Source organism: Macrobrachium nipponense, chromosome 7 (assembly GCF_015104395.2).
Source record: "Macrobrachium nipponense isolate FS-2020 chromosome 7, ASM1510439v2, whole genome shotgun sequence".
In the NCBI taxonomy this organism is placed as follows: Eukaryota; Metazoa; Arthropoda; class Malacostraca; order Decapoda; family Palaemonidae; genus Macrobrachium; species Macrobrachium nipponense.
Genome location: NC_061109.1, coordinates 98,672,203 through 98,698,642, shown reverse-complemented (window position 1 = coordinate 98,698,642; position 26,440 = coordinate 98,672,203). Strand labels below are relative to the sequence as shown.

General features: G+C 36.2%; 1 protein-coding gene across 4 annotated transcripts in view; it reads right to left on the bottom strand.

The window, feature by feature from the left end:
- The window catches only part of LOC135217787 (parapinopsin-like), a 472,093-nt gene that overhangs the window by 174,951 nt on the left and 270,702 nt on the right, over positions 1-26,440 (bottom strand). The gene's annotated exons all lie outside the window — the stretch shown is intronic.

Sequence of the window (26,440 nt, the reverse complement as noted above, 5' to 3'; positions counted from 1 at the left end):
GTTTGATTTTTTTATGATTGCTTTTTGACTTTGAATAGCTAGGTCTGAGTTAATTATGTTAAGCAATTATGAAAAGGATAAGAAGAAAAACGGGAATAATCAAATAAAGCAGATTAATATATATATATATATATATATATATATATATATATATATATTATATATATTTATAGTCGATTAAATATTCATTAATATTACGTATCCGAGAGAGTATAATGCTGAAAATAAGACCTAGGCTAATCTTGTGGGAAAATCAGAAGTCCAATTAAGGCCCACTAAATGTGTCATGCAAATTATTTTATTGATCAAAGGACAAAATTAGTTTAATTAAACATCGTTTTCAAAGAATGTTAACGCCTTGATGTATTATTTATCGGCTGTAGGAGACGAAATGACAACACCCCAGTGCAGTACGATACGTTGAGTCAAGACTCGAGCGGCAGCAAAGCCAACTTCAAAATCTTTGGTATACTGTCACGAAGCTAGAGTTGAGAATAAAATTAGAAATCGTGGACCCATCGGTATATATTTTCCTCACTTTGCAAAATGATTATCTTAATACGTTGAATAAGTCTACTCAATTCTAATGTAATTTATTTCAAGTATAGCACCTTTGAAAGGATATTTTATTTATTGTTAAGTAAATAATCTGGCACCTGCATATGGCAATATTTCCATAACGAACAATGAATTAAGAAACTACGCCAATTCTTCGTTGGCCGTCTGTACTGTACATATAGGTATATATGAAGGTACATATTATATATATATATATATATATATATATATATATATTATATATATATATATATATATATATGTATTATCCATAAATGGGACCATGATACATAAGCTGACTGGTTTTTTTTTTTTTTTCAGAAAAAAGAATGTGCACCACATGGCTCGTAGTTCAAAAAATATCAACGTAAAAATTTCTCTTTCTTTACCTTTCCTTGTGCATCTGTCCTCCCTTCCCTTGTCAGTTACAAATGGGATGACGCCAGTTCAGAGAACTATATCCACCTATCAATCACTCGCACTTCCTCATTAATGTTGGAAAGGGGAGAAGACGGTCCCATCAACTTGCAAGACTTGCAACGCATCAAGCCATCTTCCATGCCGAGAACGACTTGGGAAATTATTGAAGACAGATGCTGAAGTGTCTTCGTTCGGTTCATTTTCCGAAATGGGAGAATCTTTTCTACTGTCTCATTTTGAACTCTCTCTCTCTCTTCTCTTCTCTTCTCCTTTCTTCTCTCTCTCTCTCTCTCTTCTTCTCTCTCTCTCGTCTCTCTTCTCTCTCTCACACACACAAACCCATAAATACATGGTAAGAAACTAACAAAATAGTACAAAAAACTAAATTAACCTTAGAACCTATTAGGTGAAATAGTGCGAACACTTGAAATCTATAAAACTTCTCCCGCTCACAATGAAAATTTGCCTCATTAACATTTAGCCCTGTTAGCTAAGGAAACACAGAGTTACGACCGGAGAACTATAACTTCTTAAGGTAAAATGACAATTTTAAGGGAAAATAGAATAGGGGGTTGCTTTTAACTCAGCAAAATATTAGTGGTTCCTCTCACTAATGGAATGAATTTGAACTTGTGCGTCTGTTCAAATGCAATCTTTCATTCACTTTCCAGTTCGACTGAAAAAATATTTCCCTCACTAAAATGTTTCTAAAAACACTGTGGGGTTCCAGATATAATATTTTTTTCAGCTGTTAAATTCGTATATATCACTAATTAACCTTGATGTAAATCTACATGGATTTTGCTATTCTTTCTTTAGAATTTTCTATGTGCCGACTGGAGATTATGTTGAAAATTGTAAGTGATATTCCTTAAAAATATTTACGAAGGAAATGTTAAAACACCTAACATTCAAAAATAAATCATGAGTTTGCATGAAATCATCGTTAAGTTCCCCTACAAACAATGCAATTATTATCACAAACACCTCTACTAGATCACTACGACTATGGTAATGATAATAAAGCCAATCCATTTTTATCGTCAATTCAATTTCCTATAACTCACATATAAGTAACAATCATACATAATACTACAGAAATTATTAAGCATGGTATTAACATTTTCTCTCTCTCTGACCTAAACGCTTTTAAGTCGTAACAGAAATCCGCATAACAGGAAATGAATAGTGAAAATTCTTTAAGGACGAACAAAGTACTATTTATTTTCTTTCCTTTCCGCAGGTTAATCTAAATGCAAGGCTATTTAGGAGCGATGGATTATTTATTGTCAAATGATATGTAATATCAACTGAAATCTAAATCAAATTCTGTGATCACTTTGCTATTCACTGGAGCGCATAGTCTGATAGAAATGACTTTTTATCCTTTGGAAAGCAAATCCGATGAAGAAACTTCAGGTACCGATTTCATGTTTAGCAAGAATATAATGTACATCAGTTACTGGCTTTGACAGATATTCTTTCCTCCCCCTCGTTAATTAGAAAGTGAAACTATTTGATTGATCGTTTCACAGCTCTAGCGGTCAACGACGTAGAAAAGAAGTAAGAGAGGAAGAAATCAAGTTATCGTCCCAGTTGGAGGTCTCTTTGTCATGGATGCTCGGTTGGTCTTGCGTAATTCGGAAATGTTCTTATCTTTCCCTCATAGGGCCACATAATGAGACATTTTGTGTGATTCGGAAATGTTCTTATCTTTCCCTCATTGGGCCAGATAATGAGACTTTTTCTTGTCAATTAACGTCACAGTTCCGATGGGTGAAAATGTTAATTCACAGGAAAAAGTGACTCACTCAGTCTCATTCTCTGGCCCAGGTAAAGGTAAGAACATCTCCGAATTGCACAAGACCAACCGATCATCCATGACACAAAGAGACCTCCAACTGGGACGATTACTTGATTTCTTCCTCTCTTACTTCTTACCTACGTCGTTGACAGCTGGAGTTGTAAACCAATCAATCAAATTCGATTAGCCTTTAGATAAATGTGAGGAGTTCCCTTTCATTGCTTCTCATACAGGCCATAGTGGCAGGCTCTAATCCCTGTATAAGACTGCTTCTATATATATAGTGTACATATATATATATATATATATATATATATATATATATATATATGAATAACTTGATCACGAAGTATATAAAACGTGATGCTATGTATAAATAAAGGTTTTTTGCCAGGAAGGAAAAAATGAAAAAGCGAGATAGTCAAGTACTTTCGGTCCTATTCGGACCCTTTACTGAGGCAAACTGATTTTACAAAGAACAACATAGTCAAAAGAAGGCTTAATATACAAACTGACACTACCAGATTAGCCATAAGGGCGATTCTCACTCTACAGAAAGGAGGAGTCGCCAGAGGCTAGCCACACCTTGAAGGATACCCGCAGTAAACAAGTGATTCTTCCAGAAATCGGCAATTATACAAATCATTAATGAAAACAACCTAAATCTTAGTCTGGGAATGTACCATTTGGACCCATATATTTGTAGGATGTTTATGAAGGACCTCAAAATAAATGAACAACTAATAAATTAGTCCCACATGTATATAGTTATTATTTCTTTCTCTCTCTCTCTCTCTCTCTCTCTCTCTCTCTCTCTCTCTCTCTCTGGTTCGATATTCTCTCTCCCTCTTTCTCTTGCTCGATATATATATATATATATATATATATATATATATATATATATATATATATATATATATATATATTTATATTTTCTTTTGTCTTTTCATTAATAATGATTTTTTGGGGGGAAAATTGTGTAAAAATTCATGATATTAAATTGTATATGCTCCCGTGTTGTTTTCAAATGTACTGTTTTCTGGAAGAATCACTTGTTTACTGCGGGTATCCTTCAAGGTGTGGCTAGCCTCTGGCGACTCCTTTCTGTAGAGTGAAAATCGCCCTTATGGCTAATCTGGTAGTGTCCCAGTTTTCGTATATTAAGCCTTCTTTTGACTATATGTTCTTTGCAAAATCAGTTTGCCTCAGTAAAGGGTCCGAACAGGACCGAAAGTACTTGGCTATCTCGCTTTTTCATTTTTTCCTTCGTGGCAAAAAACCTTTATATATATATATATATATATATATATATATATATATATATATATATACATATATATATATATGCATGTGCATGTATGTGTATTTATGTAAACAGACACGTACACACACACAACACACACACACACACACACACACATATATATATATATATATATATATATATATATATAATATATATATATATATATATATATATGGATATGGGAAGCGTTGCTATCAACCAACATACAACAAGGAGCTGAAGGAGACGTCATGTACCAGTAATTGTCCATTTATTAAACGAGCTGACGTTTCGAGGACACAGCCTCATTTTCAAAGCTGAAAAATGTAATTATAATATATAAAAGACTTAAGAATTAAGAAATTTACAATTTAAAAAATATTTACACTTTATACAAAAATTAAAAAATTAAAAAAATAAAAAAAAACCTAAAATGCAACAGACAGAATGAAATAAATAGACCGCTACCTTTCAGGACGGGAACCAAGGACCTAATGACATAAAAAACAGAGACAGGGGCACACTCAAGACAGGTACAGTGTTGTGGAGGTAGTTTGATTGTTTAAAGGAGGAACAAGCTTCTTAATATATAACGATTCGGCTATTGCTAATTGATGAGGTGAGGTGGCTCTGGAGAGAATTTTAAAATGTTTATATTCAATATCTTTTTTACATTTTTTGGCATGATCGCGTATATTAGAAAATTCAGGATTAGTTAATTTATTGCCTGTTCTGTAACTAACTCCCCGATGACAATCAATTCTAACTTTTAGTAGGCGACGAGAAGCCCCCACATATTTCCCCACCTTACATTTGGGGCAAGTATATAAATAAACGACATTGGAAGTCATCAAGGAGCTTAGTCTGTCTTTATGTTTAAAAAGCGAAGCAATGGTTAACCATTGCTTCGCTAAATAGAGCTTCTGTGTGAGCTTGCCCACGTGAATCTATGCTCTTGCTTGTATGCGTACCCATTCAGAGATTGACTAAGCAATAATAACCTCTAATAACGGTTAACGATATTTAATGTCACAAGATTCCATTACCCCGAGTGAAACCCGGTTATTGGCTATCAGATCTTCGGGGAGAGAGAGAGAGAGAGAGAGAGAGAGAGAGAGAGAGAGAGAGAGAAATGAATTATCCTTTATCACTGCCTAAAAGCTCTTGCCAAATGAACGTCTCCATCTAGGGTGATTAATGAAAAAAGCTTTGTGGCCAGTAAGAAAGGGAGAAAGAAAGGGAGAAAGTAACCATTCCATACAAAATCAGATGACTTTTACGATTTATACGACTATGTCTATTCATGACTCAAATGATCTATCAGTTAATGTCTTCTTGAGTCGCTACGATATTGAGTCAAGATAAAAATATATACGTCGGTACAAAGTGTAAAAGCCTGTTGAAAATTTACATGAACTTTTATGCACAGAAATTTTAATTCTGAACACAACCCTATAAAGATGAACTCTTCAAATTCATGTTACTGATGACTATTAAACAAATAACAACATAAATACAGAGGAAAGAGGGAGAGATGGACACTAAGAAGCAACCATGATGCAAAGAACAATGATCGATAAATTTGAATGCCTGTGCCAGGATGAACACCATGTCCCCCCAAAAAAAATTAAAATATGAACCAAAAAACAGATATTAAGTCAACTATTTCTTTAGTCTTACTTTTTTTCTGCCGAGAGGCAAATTTACAATTAATAGAGGCCTTGTTTTCTTTTACATAATATACATGACACACCACATGTTATATATATTTCATAACTTGAATAACTAATTATGCTACATAAAAACCAGTCAGTACTTGTCATTTTGAAGACTTTGCCAATGCGCATTTATATAAACAAGTATAGGAGAATAATTTGATATGCATATTGCATACACATATAAGTTGACTTGATTATTACATTTTATTTCATAATATATGTATATATATATATATATATATATATATATATATATATATATATATATATATATGTGTGTGTATGTGTGTGTATGTGTGTGTGTGTACACGACTAGAACCTTTCTGAATCGTTAATAATCTGGCCAGTTTTCCTCTTAATCGTATGGCCTTAAAAACTCAACAACAGTTTTTTTTTTACCCTCACTTGGTAAATATGAAGCTAATTTTCTCATTAAGCAATGTCATCAATTTTGCGACCATATTTACTCCCTTACACATATAACTTTGATTATTGGTTAAGCTTTTCTTTATTAATTCAATACCCTCACATATCCGAAATATCTGATAACCTCTTTCAGATATCTGTCACACTCTGTGTAGTAACAGATTCAAAGGACATACTTTTTGAGCAATTCATTATGAACAGTCTATTTTGCATTCATGTTTTACCAATTTTCCAGCAAAAAAGTTATTAAATTTGTCTCTCATAATTTAACGATTCAAAAATGCTACAAAGTCCTCCTTTATACCACCACTATTTACGACTTACATATTCATTGTCCTTTTCCTATTACTTTTACCAAATAATCCCATTGAGTAGAATTGGAACAGAACTAGGTTATGGTCAGAGAAACGAATAGAGACATTATTACCTCTATAAATTTGCCTGGTAGGCGATTAAGTAGTCTCTATTCATCCCTGATCCTTAATTGTTTCTCTTTATTACCTCAAGTGTACTGTTTCCGTTACAGCCATCGCCTGGCGTTATACTAATTAAAATCAGGACGAAATAATATGCTTTCATCATCAAGTCTTAAGCAAAATAGTATATAATATGCCGTCAGGGAAGTGCGTGGGATGAAATACAATGTCACATTAATCTATCAAATAACTTCCAGCAGCTTTGTTTCTACAACATTAGAACATCAGCATACGACACTTAACTGCATCAACAATTCTATTTGCTTTTTATATCATCAACATCATAACAGTTGAAGTGCAATGGACAACGCCATTGAAACAGCACTATAAATATTTAGCCTTTAAATCATACACGCTTTTTTACGTGTTTTTGCAGTTATAATTCGGCAGCTTTTTAAAACGCCATTTTACCTTCGCTTTTTCATTTTATGGTCCATTTCTTGCTCCTTCGACTTCCATTGTCGATATCCTGATTGTCATCATCCGTTTCTGTGGCAGTGCAATCTATTCATTCGCAACCAATTTCCCCGCTATCACCTTCCTCCATAATGAACGCCAGTGTGTTACCACTTCCATGAGCCCATCGTCAAACTAGGTTATAGTATAATTTTAAAATCATCCATTTTACTCTCTGGTTTGTCAACTTCTTTCTCTTTTTGTTCCTTCATACTTAATGAATTTCTAATGATGGAGGATTGCCAGCATTATCTGCAGTTAGGTTCTTCCTTGTTCAACTTGTTTTTTTCTTTCAGGTGCGGAAGGAAAATCCAGTGAGTTTGCCACAGAAAAGTTGCGGTTCTTTTTTCCATTTTAAAGTTTACTGCTATATGTGTGTGTGTCGCTTCCACACTTTTATACAAGTTTTCTTCTCCCTGTTGTACAGGAAAATGAATGGAAATCCGACAATGGTATGGACTAAGGATTGTTCGCCTTCCTTGCTATTTTCTCTCTTCAGCTTTTTCTTCAAAAATCTTCCCGCTATTAGCATTCCTTGCTTGTTAGGAGATTTCTCACGTACTGTACCTTATGTTTAACCGCTACATCCTCCAAAGGAACATGATGAATTTGAGCGAAGATATAATACTCACCTCTATAACACCTCGTCCATTGCCAACTTCAAATATTAGGCCATAAACCAAATGCTGTTCCTGAATATGATCACCACTCCATTATTTGACAACTGGTACTCTACCAGATCATTCTTTTCAATCGTAATTCTACCCTGACAGATCATCCTTTTTAATCAATTCTACCCTGTCAGATCATCCTATTCAATCGTAAATTCTACCCTGTCAGATCATCTTTTTTATATCGTAATTCTACCCTGTCAGATGATCCTTTTCAATCAATTCTAACCTGACAGATTATCCTATTCAATCGTAAATTCTACCCTGTCAGATCATCCTTCTGAATCGTAATTCTACCCTGTCAGATCATCCTTTTCAATCGTAATTCTACCCTGTCAGATCATCATTTTCAATCGTAATTTTACCCTGTCAGATCATCCTTTTCAATCGTAATTCTACCCTGTCAGATCATCATTTTAAATCGTAATTCTACACTATCAGATCATCCTTTTCAATCGTAATTCTACCCTGTCAGATCATCCTTTTCAATCGTAAATTCTACCATATCAGATCATCCTTTTCAATCGTAAATTTCTAATCCTACCAATATCAGATCCATCCTTTTCAATAATCGGGGGGGGGGGGGGGGGGGGTAAATAATTTCTACCGCATAATCAGATCATCCTTTTTCAATCGTAAAGTTCTATCCATAATCGATCATCCTTTTCAATCTTAAAGTCTGCCATATCATTCCAACCTTTTCAATCGTATCTACCATATCAGATCATCCTTTTAATCGTAATTCTAACCATGAATCAGATCATACCTTTCAATCGTAATTCTACCATATCAGATCATCCTTTTCAAATTCTAAATTCTACATATCAATTATCCTTTTCACGTAAATTCTACCCTTTCAGATTTATCCTTTCAATGTGTAAATTCTACCATATCAAGTATCATCCTTTTCAATCGTTTAAATTTCTAACCGTTATCAATATCAATCCTTTTCAATCTGTAAATTCTTACCATTATCATACATCCTTTTCAATCGTAAATTCTACCATATCAGATCATCCTTTTCAATCGTAAATTCTACCATATCAGATTATCCTTTTCAATCGTAAATTCTACCATATCAGATCATACTTTTCAATCGTAAATTCTACCATATCAGATCATCCTTTTCAATCCTAAATTCTACAAAGTTCACTTTACAAACAAAACTACCCTCAGAATAGTAAAACTTCATATCCAAGAAAACACATATGACAATAAATAACGACTGTTTACCTTCCTTACAGGAATAATTACGAATGTACTAAATATGAAGCTCATCTTATATCAATAAATATTTAATAGAATACTGCCTGCATTTGGCTGAAGAATACATTCACCCTCGTACAGGCTTAGCAAAACAGACAAAAATATATCGTATACAGGTTTATAAATGTATAAGCACACATATAAATGTGGCATAACGCAATGTTATAATGCAAAAAAACTTTTCGAAAGTCGAGGTACGAATCTATATGACTATTACAACACTTCCAAATAAATTCCAGATAAAGTACAAAAAAGAAAAATACATTATGGATTAAGGACGCCGCTTTTGGGGACTTCAGAGTGATACGCTAACTGACATTCTAGGAAAGATACGAACTACCAGATTAAGAGGATGAAAACCCCCTTTAAGATTTTACGCATTGTTAAGAACAAGGCCATTCTTCGCCATTTTCTTTAAGAAACTAGTACCTAGCTCTGTGAATTTTTACTTTTGCACAAGTATTTTTTTTAATGATTGAAAATCTTAGAGACTGCTCGAGCCTTAGCCTAGAAAGTAGAATAGAATCTGTAACTAAAGCACGTTATGAGAATACTAGACAGTTTCTTGTAATAAAAAAAGGGGGGTTTAGTACTTTGGTAATATAAACCCGCATCCACGTGAACTGGCATTTCGGTGATGTAAAGACAGGTCCCCCCAAAACCCCGCCCAAGTAATGGGGAGGGGGAATGAAGAAGATAAACATTACAAACAGCTTAAAGGCTGTGCTTAGAGCCAATTATATATTCTTCTCTGAGCATAACTTGCCAGATGTTTCGATTAAATTACCTGGACTGGCATTTTATAGGACCAATGTGCGCTCCCAAGTTAGAATACAATGCCATTCACATAAAACTGATCGTTAGAAGTTATCCGCCTCTGAATGCCAAAATATAGTCCATAAAATGTGGAATGAAATTCGTAAGCAGCACAAATCTACTTTGTGGCGAACTGTTCAGAAAGAATTAGTATCCTGTGAACGTTTCTGTCATCGGCTTTATTCCGTTTCAATGTAAACAAGCAGAGATCTTGTTTGCTAAAAGCGTTTCTATTCGGCAAAATAATGGAGCCGTATTTCTTGAAACAATTTAATTTTCAGAATAGCATTTTTAGACAACTGGAAAATGTCTGACTTGTAGTTCACGTAATAGCTTCTGTTCCGTTCACTTTCATGTGCAGAATATACAAATCATTCTGAATACTTTGAAACAATTGTCTTTACCATTTCTCTTTAAAAATCGAATAACATTTTGGTATTATTTTTATTTCCTACCTATTCTAAAACTACGAAGTTTTGTCCCGTCACATTCCACATGTTGAGATTTGAAATTTACGTGACGGGCCATTCAAACCAGTTTTACTGGCCTGTTTGCGTTTGTCTATAAACATGTTCATGTGGAATTGAATCATAGAATTTTTATGAAACTATGTATTCCGCTGGGATGACCTAGATGACCTATGGATCATTCACTTTCTATGGAATATCGGAATAACGGTGATGAATTTGAGAGGGTTATTTCTTTGTATGGAATAACGGGGATGATTTTGAGAGGGTTATTTCCCCAGAAAAATTCAGCATTACAATCATTTGCAATTCTCTCACTGACCTTAAGGATATAAACTTTGGTCTGTATTAAAGGTTTCTGTAATAAACGCCCGTATTAAACAATTAAAGCACCCTCTAAACGAACTAGGTAAAAGGCAACAATTCGCCGTAAACCAAAAGAACTTGGTTCTCCTCTTTCTCCTTTACTTATTGCATCCCATCGACATCCACCGTCAAATGTCCTGTGCAATCGGAACGTCGACTAGGTGTACTCACCAATGACATCCGGGAAATTCTTGCTCTCTCTGGTTTCAAAAACTTGACTTCAGCTACTTCTTTCATGAAAAGCTCAGATAATTTTATTAGCCCATGGTAGTCCTGGAATATATTCAGAGAAACACCTACCGTGAAATTATCACTGTCTAGTTTTTTCTGCTCTAACTGTCCTGAGAAATTCATCATTTCTAACATATGCCGAGCAGCCAATCTGTTCACTGCACGGACTCGCTCCTTGCAGGTCAATGTTCTCTATCACTTTTTGATATTCCTGCTTATTCATACTATATGTGGTAAACATAACTGTGCGCAGATGGCTGGCTGGATCCCTGATTCATATCGCAACGGATCATTAGCAGCAGCAAATGACGGCATACCCTGTGATCTTGGAATAGCTAATGATTCCTGCTCCGATAAAGTAATTGCATAGCTAAAATCTGCAATGGCATTGGCAATACACGAAACTTTCAGGAATCAGTGAACCACGGTAATGAAAGCAAAATTCTGAGCATTACCCCTGTTACTTAAGTATTCAGCTTACATGGAATTTAACAAATAAAAATCTTAAAGTAAGGAACTTTCGTTAGTTCAGGATAATGGTCTTGTTCATAGCTTGGAATAATGGAAGGACCTAATCAATGAGCTCCATTCACACTCCCCAGGAATTTTTGTTTCAGTCGCACAGATAGATGAAAAGACGGGCCATACGAAAGAAGCATCGCAATCCTATAGTGGGATATCGCTTTCGTGGCCCTTAAGTATATACCACATTGCAAGGAACTACAAATTTTTAGCTGCGTCTCTTTGGCTTTTTTTTATGCAACCGAAATGGGCAACATCACCAAAGCGTTTGAGGTATGACCTCAAAATATAACAAAATGAAAATGGAATATTTCATCATGGCAGCTGCAGCAGACGGTGAATTTGATTTCGGCAAACTGGACACTGCAGTGTAAAGGATGTATGAATCCGTGCATAAAGGACTGAGGAAAACTTGGTCTTTACACACAACAAATGTCCAATCTGCTTCAAAGACCGTCGTTACCAAATCACCCGGTAGGAGAGCGCACTCTGAAAACGGACTATTGACAATAACATTTCAGCTACAAAAGACCGAAAACGAAGAGGATATCATTACCGGATGATCCAAACGCTAATAATGATCGCAAACCAAAATGACCACGTTCACAGCAATCATAGTTGGTACTAATATCTCTCTCTCTCTCTCTCTCTCTCTCTCTCTCTCCCCTTTGTCTTTTATTTACACATCACCGGAGATATTGTGCCTACAATTTCTTTACAATAGCAGGTATGTATCACCCAGAAGAGGGCAGGGGCCTCCAAGTTACGACCTGCCTGCAGCAACTACAAATATTTATAAAGAAAAAAAATATATATTCTCGTTTTTTTATGTTTTTTTTTTTTTTTTCCTTTTTTTAAATAACAACACCGTGGACAGATGAAAGGTGCAGTTCCAGTTAAATTTTAACCCGAACAGAAGGATGAAATTACATTAGTTATTTTTGGTAAATTTAAGTCATCTTTGATAAAAATCTATTTCTAATACTTTTAAAACTGTCAAATGCTGTATATTTTCTCAAATAAAAGAAAATAAATTTGGGAGTGTGTTTATGTGGGCCATAAAAAATTGGCATCTCCTCATTTCGGGTAACTATAGTGCACACCAGAGAATAAAATAGTATCATGAATAGAAAGTGATCAGGTTTTCGAATCTGCCTTTTGATCTATTATTCTGTCAGAGCATTTACAAATAACTGACATTTTCACTCTCATGATTTCTCAGTATAAGTCCTAGCATATTCTATATGGAAACTATCACAATTCTCTTTGATCTGAATTACATTACGCGGATTACAAAAGAGGACAAGAATGCCACTTATATATTCAAATTCATTCAACGTACCGTTTTTCTTTTCTTGGCCGGCTAAAGTCTGTCATAATATGCGCTATGGCCCAGGCACTATAATATAGGCTGAAGACGCTCGCTATGCTAGAGTAACATCGTTAAGCAACACGACTTTGTCTCTGAGAAAAAAGGACAACAGATAACAAGCAATAGTGCCCAGACAAGCCACCAGGGCTTGCCTGAATTTCAAGTAGACTGAAATGGTGATGGTAAATCTTATTTTGTCTCGTTGCACAGAAAATACTATTTCCATAATCGTAAATGGTCTGATGCGAGTTCATATTTCATGTAAATTGAACATTGCCTCGTGGAGGGACTGGATCAAATAAGAATGATTTGAGCAAAGGCTCCGCCATGGTAGACAGCACCATCCTGTGCCTGTGTGCTATAAGGTTTACAGGCCTCCAAATCCCCTGGGCAAAGAGGAATTTTGAATGATAATGACGATAACGGCGCATATGCCACGTATGCCGCTGGAGGGAAGCTACCGTATTCTTTTTTTATGCAAACTGGCCATATTCCAAGAAATAGCCCCTTTCAGTAAACCTATGGAAAATGTAAATGCATATGTGGCGCCAGGGACTGCATATACACTATGTATTACCTACTTGCATCTCTCCCTCTATCAAGTGTTGCCAATTCCTCTTATATTTTCCTCAAAGATAATTTTTCAGTTTACGATAAACGTAATTTTGAAATAACAAGGCGTGATCCAACCTCCAGCTTACTCGGGACGCGTGCAAGATGTTCCCCTCACGCATAAGTTGTAAACATCTATATTCCTAGCTTAGCGTGAAGTCTTCTTCTTTCCCACCATTATCCCTACACTAAGGGTCGGCTGCCTGATGCGCCTTTCCTTACGACATGAGGCATGGTTTGCTATTTGGCAAAGGGCCTTTTACGACCGCATGCCCTTGCTGGGCCTAGTCTTTTAATAAAAAGTAGGAATTCAAGGCAGAAGTCTCCACAGTTATTGGCGGTGAGCCTAGCCTTTTACTAAAAAAAAGTACGACTGTAAGGCAGCAGCTGTCCTTTCAGTCGCCTTTTACAATTCGCAGGACCTAAGATGGTAGTCTTCTTACACCCCTTAACGTGAAGTGGTCTCCGTATTAATACTCATACTTAGTGCTACTCATACCAAAAACAACAATCAAATAAACAGGACAGAGATCAAACACATTCATATATTCTCATAAAATAATTGAACAGAACCGTAGCCCAAATTCAGGACACCAAATAAATGAAACCTTGCTAAAAAGATACAGCAAAATAGAGCCTTGTTTCACGAACGAAAATTAAAATAAATATGCTATATTTTCTATTAGAAATAATTCTTCTGTGTTGTTTAACATGCACATTATTCACTTATCAAGTTTTCAATCTAATAAATAAATCATAAATATCCTATCCTGAAATTCCTGTATCTTTAACTCAACGCTAAACGTCTTTTTCAGAACTTTTTGGGCTCTTCCATTGACCTTTCCTAACTCAGCCCGCCCACCCCCACCACCCACCCAACCCCCCCCCCCTCCCCTCCCCCCCCAAAAAAAAGAGCAACAACAAAGTAGTTTGCAGGCTTACTCCCGAGTAAAACGAAACTCTTACACTTGGCTTGTGATTTATTTTTGGAGAAAATGACGTTCCCAGATGACAAGGGAAATAAAACAAGATATAATAATAATAATAATAATAATAATAATAATAATAATAATAATATAATAATAAAATAATAATAATTATAACTAATAATAATAATAATAATAATAATAATAATAATAATTAAAGTGTGGCGCCGTGGAGGAGTGGTCGTCAATAGACTTAAGTCAAGTTAAGCAACACTGGCTCTGGTCAGTCGTTGGATGGGTGACCGCTCTCCTCGGCGTTGATTCCTTGGGAAAGGATCTTTACCATAATTTCCTCAGTCTACTCAGCTGTAAATGAGTACCTATCCCTGATGGGGTAGGGTCCAGCTATGGGTTAAATAGCAAAACTCAGCAATGATGGAAAGAAATGAAGGATTAACCGACAACGACGTAAATGGAACCTCTGGCAACAGAGGAGCTTCGTCCGGCAACCAGGTATTCAACCCAATTGAAGGGGAAGACGGTCAGGTACTTCGGAGGCTCGTCATCTAGCAACTGATCACCACAACGACAATAATCAACAGCCTGAGATTGGAGCTACAGAGGCAAAAAAGGAAGAAAAATGGACAAGAGAAGAAAATAAGGAAATATGGAGATGCTACATCAAAAGCAACCCGACGGAGAGAGGATATAGAAGAAGATTGGTCAACATCTGGAATGAGAGGAATACACCCCCCAAACAGAGCAGAGGGCTGGCAGACCAAGTAAGGAACATAAAGAAAAAGAACTGGCTCTCCCCAACAGAAAGAGAAGAACTGGAAAGGGAAATGTCACACGACAACGAATTACACGAAGACGAACTGAGAGACGATGCCACAGAAGACGACAGGGAGGATGAGGTATCAAACGTCACACGAAGAAACACCGACGAAGTAACAGAGAGGACGGAATGGGTAGAAAGATTAGACAATGGATGGAGCCAGATACAGAGAGAACAAAGATCCCCTCCATGAAAGCCTACAACACCAAGAAATTAAGGGAGAAAACAAGTGAGGTCAATGAAATAATGGGCATAATACAGACCACCAGTATCACAGAAACAAATAACTTGACATATGCAGGAGCAAGATTAGTAGCAGAACGATGGGGAATTCGAACACCAACACCACCAGCACAACCAACCGACAGAAACCAAAACAGCAACCTCCTTGGAAAAGGCGCCCTGGAAAAGCAAATCATGGTGATGAGATCTGACTTGAGTAAACTGAAAGAGATGGCAGAAAAAAGGCTAAGAAGCAAGAAAACAAGGAGGAACTCAACGAGAAATACAAAGTACAAGAGAGGGGATTAAACAACACAATAGAAGTGTAAAACAGAGGCTTAAGGCCAAAGCACATAAGATCCAACGATACATGAACAGGAATAAGGGATACCAACAGAACAAACTATTCGGAACCAACCAGAAAAGACTATACAGCCAACTAAGAGGGGAAGACAACCACCCAGAAATTCCTGAAGCCGAACCAAGTAATAGACTCTGGGAAAACATATGGAGCAATCCGGTATCACACAACAAACATGCAACATGGCTCCAGGAAGTCAAAGAAGAAGAAACAGGGAGAATAAAACAAAGATTCACAGACATCACGACAGACACAGTCAGACACCAACTAAAGAAAATGCCAAACTGGGAAAGCCCCAGGTCCCGATGAAGTCATGGATACTGGCTCAAAAACTTCAAGGCCCTCCTACACCCACGAATAGCAGAACAACTCCAGCATTGTATCTCAAATCACCAAGCACCCAAATGGATGACCACAGGAAGAACATCCTTAGTACAAAAAGACAAGAGTAAGGGAAATATAGCCAGTAACTACAGGCCTATCACCTGCCTACCAATAATGTGGAAGTTACTAACAGGTATCATCAGTGAAAGGCTATACAACTACCTAGAGGCAAACAAACACCGTCCCCAACCAACAGAAAGGCTGCAGAAGGAAGTGTAGGGGCACAAAAGACCAGCTCCTGATAGACAAAATGGTAATGAAGAACAGTAGGAGAAGGAAAACCAACCTAAGCATGGCATGGATAGACTATAAGAAAGCCTTCGACATGAGACAGGATACAAATACCTGGGAGTAATGGAAGGAGGAGATATAAAACACCAAGAGATGAAGGACACGATCAGGAAAGAATATATGCAGAGACTCAAGGCGATACTCAAGTCAAACTCAACGCCGGAAAATATGATAAAAGCCATAAACACATGGGCAGTGCCAGTAATCAGATACAGCGCAGGAATAGTGGAATGGACGAAGGCAGAACTCCGCAGCATAGATCAGAAAACCAGGAAACATATGACAATACACAAAGCACTACACCCAAGAGCAAATACAGACAGACTATACATAACACGAAAGGAAGGAGGGAGAGGACTACTAAGTATAGAGGACTGCGTCAACATCGAAAACAGAGCACTGGGGCAATATCTGAAAACCAGTGAAGACGAGTGGCTAAAGAGTGCATGGGAAGAAGGACTAATAAAAGCAGACGAAGACCCAGAAATTATACAGAGACAGGAGAAAGACAGAAAGAACAGAGGACTGGCACAACAACCAATGCATGGACATACATGAGGACAGACTAAAGAACTAGCCAGCGATGACAATTGGCAATGGCTACAGAGGGGAGAGCTAAAGAAGGAAACTGAAGGAATGATAACAGCGGCACAAGATCAGGCCCTAAGAACCAGATATGTTCAAAGTACGATAGACGGAAATAACATCTCTCCCATATGTAGGAAGTGCAATACGAAAAGTGAAACCATAAACCACATAGCAAGTGAATGCCCGGCACTTGCACAGAACCAGTACAAAAAGAGGCATGATTCAGTAAAAGGCAAAAGCCCTCCACTGGAGCCTGTGCAAGAAACATCACCTACCTTGCAGTAATAAGTGGTACGAGCACCAACCTGAAGGAGTGATAGAAAACGATCAGGCAAAGATCCTCTGGGACTATGGTATCAGAACGGATAGGGTGATACGTGCAAAACAGACCAGACGTGACGTTGATTGACAAGGTCAAGAAGAAAGTATCACTCATTGATGTCGCAATACCATGGGACACCAGAGTGTGAAGAGAAAGAGATGGGAAAAATTGGATAAGTATCAAGATCTGAAAATAGAAATGAAGGATCTGGGATATGCCAGTGGAAATCGTACCCATAATCATAGGAGCACTAGGCACCGATCCCAAGATCCCTGAAAAGGAATCTAGAAAAACTAGAGGCTGAAGTAGCTCCGGGCCTCATGCAGAAGAGTGTGATCCTAGAAACGGCACACATAGTAAGAAGAGTGATGGACTCCTAAGGAGGCAGGATGCAACCCGGAACCCCACACTATAAATACACCCAGTCGAATTGGAGGACTGTGATAGAGCTAAAAAAAAAAAAAAAAAAAAAAAAAAAAAAAAAAAAAAAAAAATAATAATAATAATAATAATGATAAGTACAGACTCGACTCTATTAGACCTGTAGTTCATCTGAAAATTCACTCAAGACACTCGCAAAGACTAATAATGAAATTATGATTTTGATAATGAATGATTCTATCGTTAATAATGGTACCTCTTCAACAGAACAACGCACTACTTAACTGAACATTCTTTACGGAGGATTACAAGAGTCAAGATCTCTCTCTCTCTCTCTCTCTCTCTCTCTCTCTCTCTCTTTCTCTCTCTCTCATTCCGCTTCTATGTTATCTTTCATACATTATTTTTCTACAGCGTTCCGAGTAATAGAACTCAGCTATTCTATTGAAAAAGTTATTAGGATCTCCTCTCCTTTACAAGAAGATTGAGACAGCCTTATGGTTCGTCAAAATCAGCAGCACACAATAAATGGGAAGCAAACGACGCAAAGGAATCTCGTTATCTGGACATAATATGAGGAGAACTGAATACGTGAAGCTATTTTTACTCCACAGCTTTTGATGGAGATGACAAAACAAATTAAATAAATAAAAAAAATAATAAAAAAATAAATAAATAAATAAAAAACAAAAAGTTTAGAAGAACAGTTCTATTTGAAGCTTTGTAGTTCCAGCTATTGAATAATAACAAAAAACGAAATCAACATTTTTAATGCACCTACTTCTGCTGCGATGTTACTAAAATATATGATATATACAGCACTGACACACAAATATATATATATATATATAATTTTTTTCCCATTCTTCCCCTTCCCTTGTATCGGCTTTAATGTTCCTTCAGTGTGCCTGCTCAGTGCTTATCGACAAAGGCTTTCTGGTTGTGACAACCCCATTCTGTGGGACACCTCTGTAAGTTTCCGCTTCATAAGCAAGCCTTGATATAATGCAGCGGACTATAAGGTCGATTATCATCATACACGTGTCTGCTGCAGGCATGTCATCTTGATGAGGCGATTATGTGCATACTGCAAAGGAAAAGAATATACCTGGGAAGCCTCTTGGCCAAAAGGAAGTTGCGACATGGTCATTATTTCCGGATAATCTGTGAAAAGGGAGATGGCCACTCCATATGGTCGCTCATCTGTGTCCGGTTTCTAGAATGACTCGCTTATATCTCTGCTCTCGCTCAATTAGTTACACGCGCTTGTAATTATTACACATCTTCTTTTTTACCGTTTGCTATGAGATCCTTAGGCATATTGTCCCCTAGTCGATGCGAGGGGAATCTCCGAATACAAAATATTATATGGTTATTCTGAATCTTTTAATTTGACTACAGTGAGCCCAAATTTTACGCTATTTTTTTTATTCAAGGTTAAATTGGGTTTTCATTTCAAAGACTTTCACACAGAGAGAGAGAGAGAGAGAGAGAGAGAGAGAGAGAGAGAGAGAGAGAGAGAGAGAGAATAATCGCATCCCATGTAACAAACGCTGAGCAGCGAAGTTAAACATCTGAGCAAGAACTGAAAAATGTTTTTGGTGGGAAAAAACGAATAATCATACTATCGATTTATGTCTGAACCTTTATGGAACACCTAAAAATAGAACAAGGAGAGAAGACTTATCCGTTTCATTTTCCTCATTCCCCCGTTCCCTTTAAATTTCCTCGTTCGTTTTAAATTTCGTCATTCCCCCGTTCCCTTTAAATTTCCTCGTTCGTTTTAAATTTCGTCATTCCCCCGTTCCCTTTAAATTTCCTCGTTCGTTTTAAATTTCGTTCCCCCGTTCCCTTTAAATTTCCTCATTCCGTTGTTTTCTTTAAATTTCCTTGTTCCTTTTAACTTTCCTCATTCCCCTGTTCCCTTTAAATTTCCTCGTTCTTTTTAAAATTTTCTCATTGGCAACGTTTCCTTTAAATTTCCTAGTTCCCTCGTTCTTTTTCAATTTCCCAATTCCCTTGTTCCTTTTAAATTTCCTCATTCCGTCGTTCCCTTTAAATTTCCTCGTCCTCTTGTTCCCTTTAAATTTCCTAGTTCCCTCATTCTCTTTAAATTTCCGCGTTCCCTTTAAATTTCCTCGTTCCCTCATTCCTTCGCTCCCTTTAAATTTCCTGGTTCCTTTGTACCTTTTAAATTTCCACGTTCCCTCCTTCCCTTTATATTCCCTCGTTCCCTTTAAACTTCCTCATTCTCTCGTTCCTTTTAAATTTCTTCATTCCCTCGTTCTCTTGTTCATTTTAAATTTCCTCATTCTCTGGTTCGCTTTCAATTTCTTCGTTCCCTCATTCCTTTTAAATTTCCTCATCCCCTTGTTCCCTTTACATTTCCTCATTCCCTTTAAATTTCCTCGTTCTCTCGTTCCTTTAAAATTTCTTCATTTCCTCGTTCCCTCGTTTTTTAAAAATTTCCTCATTCCCTCTTACCCTTTCAAATTCCTCATTCCTTTGTTCCCTTTAAATTTACTCATTCCCCCATTCCTTTTAAATTTCCTCGTTCCCTTTAAATTGCCTCATTCTCTCGTTCCCTTTAAATTTCCTAGTTCCCTCGATCTTTTTAAATTTCCTCATTCCATTGTTCTCTTTAAACTTCCGCGTTCCCTTTAAGTTTCCTTGTTCCCTCATTCCTTCGCTCCCTTTAAATTTCCTGGTTCCTTTGTACCTTTTAAATTTCCTCTTTCCTTAGTTCCTTTTAAATTTCCTCGTTCCCTCATTCCTTTTAAATTTCCTCATTCCCTTGTTCCTTTGAAATTTCCTCGTTCCCTTTTTATTTCCTCATTCCTTTTAAATTTCCTCATTCCCTCGTTCCTTTTAAATTTCCTCATTCCCTCGTTCCTTTTAAATTTCCTCATTCCCTCGTTCCTTTTAAATTTCCTCATTCCATCGTTCCTTTTAAATTTCCTCATTCCCTCGTTCCTTTTAAATTTGCTCGTTCCCTTTATATTTTCTCATTCCTTTTAAATTTCCTCATTCCCTCGTTCCTTTTAAATTTCCTCGTTCCCTTTATATTTCCTCATTCCTTTTAAATTTCCTCGTTCACTTTATATTTCCTCATTCCCTTGTTCCCTTTAAATTTCCTCGTTCCATTTAAATTTCCTCGTTCCCTCATTCCTTTTAAATGTCCTTTCCTCCGTTCCTTTTACATTTCCTCATTCCCTTGTTCCCTTTAAATTTCCTCGTTCTCTCGTTCCTTTTAAGTTTCCTCATTCCTTTTAAATTTCCTCATTCCATCGTTACCTCTAAATTTCCTCATTCCCTCGTTCCTTTTAAATTTCCTCATTCCCTCGTTCCTTTTTAATTTCCTCGTTCTCTCGTTCCTTTTAAACTTCCTCATTCCCTTTAACCTTCCTCATTTTCTCGTTACCTTTACATTTCCTCGTTCCCTCGTTCCTTTTAAATTTCCTCATTCCCTCGTACCCTTTCAATTTCCTCATTCCCTTGTTCCACTTAAATTTCCTCATTCCCTTGTTCATACAATGATTGAGACGTAAACATAAAGGCAGTCCTAATTAGCAATTACATGAACACGTTTTACTGAATAGTTTCCCCTTCCTTGATCCTAAAATGGGAAGTTTGGAAGGTCAATGGAATGTTTCAGACACATGCCTCTTTGCCTCGGCAGCCTATGTTTTCGGTCGAATTAAATGATACAAGCAAGACTCTTACACAAACGTAGGACTTAGAGAAATGAAAATTGTATATATACATACATACATAGATACATATATATATATATATATATATATATATATATATATAGATATATATATATAATTATATACTGTGCAGTGCGTGAAGTTTTATTAGTTGTGGTCTACAAGTATTAGCTTTTATATTCACTAGTATTAGGCCACAAATACCGTTTAACATCGAATTCAATGAACCTTAATTAAGCCCAACCTACACCGAAAGGGAAGTAAGACTGCTAACTGTACCTACCCCGGGCCCGAACGGTCAAAGTCGACTGTCATTCATCTTTACTAGAACCAAAGTCCCAGGTTCGACTCCTGGCCGCAGCAGACGCACTCATCACTTGTAACTTCCCTTGGGTCCAGTTATTTCCAAGGTATAGTGAATTCGATAACATTTCTTTAACTATTCATTCTAGCAAGGAATGATCAAACCAATTTATGAATTACTTGGCAATCGATACTTCTATAGAGAGGGTGAATAAGTCTAAATTAGTAATAAATGAGTTTTTTCGCAATATATGTAGCAGGCTCAACGAGAGAGAGAGAGAGAGAGAGAGAGAGAGAGGAGAGAGAGAGAGAGAGGAGAGAGAGAGAGAGAGAGAGATATTTGGGGGTTGAATGAAGCAGAGATATGAAGAGCAGTGATTATGCCACAGGTTTTTTCATTCCTGAGTGGCATTTGTTAAAAATAATTGTAGAATGTTGTTTCAAAGTCATAATTAACGCGTCACGCGAAGATTATCGTGTTTCCTAACTGTATCTATGTGAAAAACAAATCTTTCTCTGTAAGGCATTTCATCAGAATGAGATTAGTTTTGCATCGTAAGACCAAGGTAATTAAGTTACATAAGCTACTGCCATAAGTAATCAACAAATCTACATTTCATCCCCGGAAACGAATTCATTTTGTCACTTTTTGAATGCTCGTGACTCTTATTAGCTGGTTGCTACATGCTGCAATTATGTATATGAGCAGATAATAAATGCGAGGTGCCAGACTCTTTAAAAGATCGTCCTTTGGTTCTATTAGGAGCTCTGAGACCCTCGGTTAGTCTCTGACTTAAGGGCCCAACTTTTTTTTTTATGTATCGCTCCATGTACGTTAACTTCTGCGTACTGGTATCAAGGTCTAGGTTAATTTGAAAGGTAGATAGATATAGATGGATGGCTGAGAGAGAAATAAGAAATTATTTTTTTCTACTCTACTACATCAAATATGCACAATCAAATTAAGGGCTAGACTGTCTTGAACAAATTTTCCCAACTCTGCAATGCTGTATGCATGAACTAAAATTACTCAGCATGAAGGGGTTATTTTCCAAGCGTTGCTTTTCATGGGACTTAACAGTTACTCTGCATATCTAAATGACGTTTAGCATGGAAGGCATCACAAAATGTTCAGCTGTCGCAAACAAAGAAATGGTTTTGCAAATTAACTGCGATACGGTCATAAAAATCCAGCACGAATAATTGGCACCTGTGTTTTAGAGGGGCTCCATCTCTCTGTTCAGACCTGTCTTCATGCAAGAGCACAAGGTCTACATTCACGGTCTTCTCACATCACGGTTTCACAAAATCATAAACTCACAGTTCCGAGTAATAATCTTTAAATTTAAATCTTGGTTTGGACATATGGTCCGATTTGCAGGTGCAGATGCTTGAAGCTGGTCTAGTCCACATTTAGATCAGGTTTTAATTTTCTTATATACAAAGATTCTGCTAATCTAACATCATTTTCAACTATACCTCTAAATATGATGTTAAAATCTTCAACATTTACATTAATATTGCAGGTCTCATGGTAGTGATCACTTATGGCTGAGTATAAAGGCTTAACCAACGGTCTACCAGTTCTACAACTCCCCTTATGATCATGGAATCAAAAATACAAGTTTTAATAGGTAAGCCAAAGCAGATTAGATGCCACTGAGGACACACATATTTGTATACTATTCCCGATTCATAAGAAGGTGGCAATTTTTCTTTATGGTTAACAAAATTCTTAATTTTGTAGTTGTTATAGAACGTTACTGAAGGGGTGGTTTGTAGAAAATATTCGCTAAAAATTGAATACATTTCTTTCTCAAAAATATTCGTGCAGTTGGTCGTTCAAGAATGGCATTTTGAAATAAAAAGGCATCTTTTTAGGACCAAATGGTGGTCAGGTCGGCGAAGCGACCTCGTTCTGATACTCTGGATGCGGGTTCGAATCCTGCTTCGGGTTACTTTATATTCTTTCATTTAGATCTAAGCATATCCAAAAAGTGAGATTCAATCGAGAAGTTGGGAGGCATTGCGGTCATCACAATAGAATGCGTACTCATAAAAAATGACAAGTAGATTATGCACACACACACACACACACACATATATATATATATATATATATATATATTATATATATATATATATATATATATATATATATATTATAATTTTATTTTCGCATATTGACATTTTATACTCACACATTAAGCTACAGTTGACATTTAATATTCAATTAGCCCTATTTCTAATATTATTCTGGAGTTGAATTGTAATTGGTAAGTGGTTCGTCATCTGGTGGATTCGATCTACCGACAGCAGCTACCACAACCAACTACCACCACTTCAGTGATGAGTAACCTCACCATTTATAAGTCAAGAGAGGTTCAAGTTCATACTGATTCTATAGTGTAGGACAAGCTACCTGTGAATGCGGGTAGTTGTACTTACTGTCGGCTCCTGCCCATCTCAACTCTGACGGTCGATCGGTACGTTTGAAGCACGCAGCTATTTATGCATTTTTATCACATCAACTTGACATTTTCACATTTTGAAACAGTAAGCTATAGATGTCGTTTAATATCAAATTCGTTCTAATTTGGAAATAGTACCGAAGGGCAATATAATTGATAGTAATTTATACTCGCAAATATCAAGTGTTGTTTGTGACTGGGTTATTTGTATTTGTGTATACCAATTTAATAGTATTGCTATATCTGTTTCCTTCATACATATTTCCGAGAACATTCATTATACGAATGATAGGAATGATTTCGATTTAATCTGCTATCTATTACAAATTCAAATAAGCTCAGGGAATATATCAATTAAGTTTAAACACCACAAATGATTTTCTTTGGAAAAGTCTAATACTTTAAATTATTCACTTTACTGCCTCTCTAGTTACATACATTGCAAACATCAGTGATAAAAATATCTAAATATCATGGATCCGTCTTTACTAATATTTATTCAAGCGTAAAAATTTTCGAAAGCAGAAAGGAATAAGGCTTCACGAAAACCATTCCTCAAAATGACAGACTTGAATTAAAATACTCGTCAGCCTTCAGTCTCTTGATATAGTATATGCAAATGAAGAACAACACTGGTAAGTCAGGGAAAAGTTCCAACTTCTTGGCTTTCCACTTTTATTTATCATATTTCAGTCTAAAAAGTCTATTGTCAAATTTATCGAAATAACCGTATTTAGTGGGTGAAGTAAATTTATGGGATTATCGTACAAATTTTACAGTTTCCGCTCCATTTTTACATTGTTTTTTTATACTATATATATATATATATATATATATATATATATATATATATATATATATATATATATATATATTGTTACAACTTTATTTATTTGTATTAGTTTTTGCTTGAGATGCGATGATCAACCAATAGATGGCGGCGTAGGTTGGATCAGGAAGTGTGATGTTTTTGTATTTATCCTCCTTGGTTTTCTATCAAGTGTAAAGTTCTGTTGTTTTGATCCTTTCAAAAGTTTACTTGGCTACTTAGTTTCGTACGTATCAGTGTGTCTCCTGGAATTGTAGTGACAATAAGTGGAATATATTAACTAATATTACGAAAGAGTGCAAAGTCATATTATTAATATGGGTAAAGTATTGATTCTCTTATATTGTTCTTTTATGTATGTGACTTAGCCATCTGAAGTGCTTTCTCTGTATTAAGTGAGTACGAGTTATTCTAGTATTTTTTCGCTATAATGAGTTTATTGACATATTATGTATTTCTTTGTGTAAAGAGTGTTAATACTCTGTTTATTGCATCCCGTGATTTCTCTACTGTAAATGTTTATTGGGTTTCGGTAATGTTAAATTAATTATTGAATAATAATAATTATATTAATTTTTAACGGTGTTTGAATAATTGCCTAGGGTAAGCAAAATATTTGCGTTTCCCTATCTAATAACTTAAGAGTATTAGAAGCAGATCGTAACAAGTGGGGGCCTGTCCGGGATTGAAATATGTTAGCCCTCGGTAATTGTTTGTATAATGATCGTTGTGCAAGATTTGTTATATGCATATTGACGTATTGTCAAATTTATTTCCTTTTGTGCAGTTTATCTAAGTGATAATTAGTATATTAAGTTGATAATTATGGAGTCCTTTAACATTAGTGAGTTTGTTGAAAATCCTACGAGTGGAATATTTTGAGTTCGCTACCGGATGCGAAAGGATGATTGGTTAGAGATCGCTAGTCACTATAAGTTTGATAAAGACATAAAGAAAGCGTGGCGTAAATCTCAGGTTAAGAGTAACGTAATATCGAAGTTAGTCGATGATGGATTTCTCTCGGAAGAGGCCTTTGATTTATGTGACAAATGTAGTTCAGTCTTGGAGGTAAAAAGAATAGAAATTCAGTATGCAAGAGAAAGAGAGGAACTTGAACGTCAGGACAGATCAAAAAGGGAGGAACTTGAGCGTCAGGACAGGTTAAAAAGGGAAGAACTTGAGCGTCAAGACAGGTTAAATAGAGAAGAAAAAGAATATCAGTTAAAGTTAGAAGCCCTCAAGAGTGGAAGTAAAAGTAAAATTTCTCTTATTGACGAAGGTATGCCTGATGTAAGTAAGTTTACTAAGATTGTGCCTAAATTTGATGAGTCAGAACCTGATGAAT